The sequence below is a fragment of the Aulonocara sp. 'chitande type north' Nkhata Bay genome, linkage group LG5 (assembly GCF_057382095.1).
Source record: "Aulonocara sp. 'chitande type north' Nkhata Bay isolate Kocher_YH1m ecotype deep benthic linkage group LG5, A_spYH_male_GT1.1, whole genome shotgun sequence".
NCBI classification, from domain to species: Eukaryota; Metazoa; Chordata; class Actinopteri; order Cichliformes; family Cichlidae; genus Aulonocara; species Aulonocara sp. 'chitande type north' Nkhata Bay.
Genome location: NC_141348.1, coordinates 10,714,943 through 10,719,155, shown reverse-complemented (window position 1 = coordinate 10,719,155; position 4,213 = coordinate 10,714,943).

Sequence of the window (4,213 nt, the reverse complement as noted above, 5' to 3'; positions counted from 1 at the left end):
ATGATGTAAAAAGTTGCAGAAGCCTTTATCAGGCTATAAAATGCTAAAAGACATTACAGTTATATTTTATGTTTCAGATGGGATCACAGTTGAACTCTTACGACTACTACTTCCTGCATTATTCATTGACATTTATTAAATTTATAGAAACATACACCACATAAGATTAAAATGCTAATAAAAGTTTGGCTGTGCTTAAAACTCCAACTAGTAAAAGTAAGTGGAGAATCCTAAGGCCTGCATGAGCTAGACAATGCTTATTCTGCAGAGCAGACGGTACGAGGCAGAGGAGTGTTTCTCCATGCAAAGACCAGAGTGAGCCCCAGGCAGAGCTTCACTTCTGGGGCCGTCTTGCTAACCGCCTGCCTTCATCCACTTTGATCATGGAAGCGAGCTGAGGAAATTCAGGGGAGCTCGACTTCAATCATCCAGCGGAGCTCTGTCTGTGAAGAGAGTCAGTGTAGTGTAGCATCATGTGCTGGGAGACTTTTGTATGGTAATTTGTTATGGAGGTGGTTGGGGAGGAAGAGGAAGGGTGTTTTTCAAAGAAACCCTTTGAAGTTTGCCAGAAGTGTACATGGATGCAAAGCGAGATTAGAATATACAGGAGTAATTGCTCTGGCCCAGGAAGAGATGAAACAATGAATAAATTCCTCAGTTATGACCTTCAAGTTTGAGTCAAACCGCTTTTGTTCCAATCTGACTTGAAAAAGTAATTTGACAGTTGAGACTCTTTTGCCTTTCCCTGTGAGGACTGATAGACAGCAGCCTGGGATCTGACGTCCTCCATTACACAGCAGCTGTCTGATTGTAGACACTTAGTCCTGACTTTGCGTGGAAAGATTCCTTACAAAGCAGCATGAGACCCTGACAGCAACTGTAGAATTACATGTAAACACGTAGTTTGTAGTGTATGTTCAAATACTAAACGCTGCAACCAATTTTTGTGGCCACTTGTGGAAATTTTGTTAGCTCACATATACTTACTTACAGATCCAGTGGACACTGAGCCAAGCTGTCATTCATGTCAGTTGTGCTTATAAGGCGATAAGCCGTGTTTTTTTTTTTTTTATCTTTATAGAAATCCCTGAGTGATGCATACACATCCTTAGCAGAAAAACGTTCCACTCTGCACAACAGTTCACTGCTAACTTTGTTGATCAAAAACCATCATGATCATGTGTTCAGAGTACATCATAACTGGGTAATAGTAAAACAAAATGGGCTTCATCCTGAACTGGTCAGAACCAGTGAGCTAGAGCAAATGCAGAGACCAACATTCACTCGGTTATGACTGGCTTGGTTGTATCGTAGCACATCCAGCTCAGCAGCACACATGTATTCTCTTGGATGTAGAGTGAGCTGAGCGCTTACTTCCTCCCTTTTGCATTTCCTATTAGTAGTAGCTCTTAATCATATGGTTACACAATATATCAATCCTGTGAATCATGTGGTGACCACATGAATGTAGCGGATGACTTACAACAGAAAGGGATGTTACAGAAGAGGGACGTACATCAGAACACAGACAACGTAAAATATGAAAGGCACTGTTTGTTCTTCCACTTCTTCACAGTAAGCATTATATTTTTTGAGCCACTTGATGTAGATCTAATGGGAAAAGAAATTGTTTAGAAGCTTAAATGCTAATAGTCACTATAACTTTGCTGGCTGTGCACCAGAACGATTTAGCATGCCATAGAGAAAACACTTGCGAGTGTGGGGAGAACACCCCAACTCCCCAGAGAAAAGCCCGGCCAGCTGCTGGATTCAAACCCAGAAGCTTCTGTGTACCACCTTATCCACTAAATATAGAACAGCAACAAAATAGCAACAGTGGAATGATCTGTTATATAATGGCTATATCGTTTATTCTGGATAACTAAGGGAGGACTTAGTGTCACCTGAGCCAACCATATCAAAAAGAAGTGTTAAGTTTAGCGAGAGTTTGTCTCCAAAATCCAAACTGGGAGCTGGTTCCATAGAAGAGGGACCTGAAAGCTGAAGCCTCCGCCTCCCATCTCATTTTACATACCCTGAGAACCAGCAGCAGTAAAGACGTAAACCAGCAGTCTGAGAGTGAAGTGCTCTCTTAAAGTGACATGGTACTATCAGGTCTTTAAGATAAGATGGGGGCTGATTACTCAAGACCTTCAAGACCAAAGCCAAGCTTTTTCATATTTTCTGGGTTTTAGACTTTGGTGGTAACAGAGTCATAGTCATAGTTGTTCAGCATTTAAAAGCTGAACGGCCACATGTCTTCTTATCGATACTGGATGTGACCCAAGTGGCCTAAAAACAGGTATTTTACTTATTTAAAAAAGAAATCTTGTCCTAAATGGACAGTTGAATCCATTCAGCAGATAATACACAGCAATAATCTCACTTGGCGTGTATACCAGTGTCAATCAGAAGTATCTCTGAAAAGCTTACATATGTTCCCAGCATGCAGAAATGATCAAGGGTACCGTAAAATAACCAAGATGCTTCATCAAGCATCCTAATCAGCCCTGCAGCCATCTGTAAGTACACTCCACACTGAAATAGCTTGATGATGTGTTGTGCTGATGATTGCTTAGCATCTCTTGTTGTGTCCTGGTCTCTGTTTCCTAGAAATTGACAGTGGTAGTCAATATTCTACATTTCATGGTTTCATTTAATATGCATGGTGTAATCACATTCTCTGCTAATGCTGGGAAAGACAGGATAATTATGTAAAATATATTGGCCCGCTTCTGAAAGAGGTCCTCCAGCAGAGAAGAGTGCCTCACTGCAGCTGAATGAGATGCTATAAATTCACTGTGGTTGCCCAATTCAAATTTTAGGTCCCCTATCTGCCCACAAGAAGCGATGAATCACAAGTAAATCGCAAAATAGAAAGTGAACAGTGAAGTATCAGTGAGTGCTCTGCAGACTGGACACGGTGTACAGCTTGTCAACATTTTCTACCCTGAAAACATTTTTTAACTGACATGTTTTTGTGGCAAGAGCTCTGAAGTGAAGTATGCTGAAAGTTTGGTGCTTTGTCTCGATTCTACCAAGATCAGACCTTTTGTAACATTTCTGAAAAACTGTGAAATTAAATAAGAATAAATGATTCGTTGTATTGAATACCAACAAAAAATAAACACAGTTGTCCCATAGCCTGAAGTATAATAGACCTTTTTCACATCAAATAGTTTCACATGAGGTGGCATTAAAGGCACAGCCATCATTACTGATGTCAATATTGAAGGCAGCATTCCAGTTAGATGAGCCCTTTCCAGTCTTCTGTTGTATATTGTGCATGCTCGGTGACTGACACAGATTAATGGGACACTTAATGGAAGCCAGTCACTGTTAAGGTGATCCATTACACCTGAGCCTTTCCTGCTGTGACAAGCTCTATTGAGTGGAACTTGAGTCAGGATTATGCTGTCAGACTGTATTTCTGTTGTTTCAGTACGAATTTGTTCTGCTACGCTCTCCGTTCTTCCGCATATGCATTTAATAAAACTAGGGGTAGGTTGGCAGAGTAGAAGTCCTTCAACATGCTCTAATACGAACCTGAGGATAAAGTAATTTCTTGCCTGATTATGATCCACGTTTATTGACAGGGTAGTGCAACAAGCTTTGCTTCATGGCTCAGTTACTAGAACAAAAATAGGCAGTGACAGTGACCTTGCAGCAAAGAAAAAGCTCACTGGTCATCAGGTGTAGGCATTGTAAGCATTTTTTTGCATTCAGCAAACAACTGCAAATAGTTAAGGTCTAACTGATTACCCAGAAGTTGAGCATGGAACAATCGTGCAAGGCGATTGCAGAAGTTGTCTAGGCTATTTGGAGGTAACCTGTCCCCCACACAGTTACGGTCTGACTTGCACTGACTGTAATCCCTCTCAGACAGACTGGTGAAGGTTTGCAAGTTGGCTGCCAAGCGCCAATGTCATTTTGCAATTAAATTGCTGACATGCAGCAACTACATCACTATTGTGGAGGAATTCATAACTGCATGAAACAACATGTATCTGTTTCAGAGTCATGAGATTCTGGTTGAATTGTGAACGTAAATACTTAATATGAATTTCTGTGTAACAAACAACAGATGGCAACATGTTTGCAATTTTCACTACGTTGCCACAGTTGATTGTTGCATTATCATCAGCAGATTGCATTTAATTGCCAACCTGACCCCATTAATCATACTCTGATAGCAGACTGAATCTGTCCTATT